We start from the raw sequence: 259 nt of genomic DNA, 5'->3' as shown, positions 1-259 counted from the left end.
CCGCTGGCTCTCCACCCCTGTTCCCCGTATCCCTCCCCCGCGGGACTCACCTGCAGAGCCAGGCTGGGAGGAGCTGATGATCCGTGTGTCCAACTGGGACACAGCCAGTTGGACACAGCCGGGGGCGGGGGGGGGGAAGCCGAGTGGGGGGGAGAGAATTGGCGCACAGCGAGGGGTAGGATCGGGGCCACTGGGGAGGGGGAATTGAGGCACAGCACGGTGGGGGGGGAGGGGAAACAAGACGGCATCGGTGGGGCAG

The sequence above is a fragment of the Chelonoidis abingdonii genome, chromosome 13, assembly GCF_003597395.2.
Source record: "Chelonoidis abingdonii isolate Lonesome George chromosome 13, CheloAbing_2.0, whole genome shotgun sequence".
NCBI classification, from domain to species: domain Eukaryota; kingdom Metazoa; phylum Chordata; order Testudines; family Testudinidae; genus Chelonoidis; species Chelonoidis abingdonii.
Note: the sequence above shows the minus strand (reverse complement) of the source record.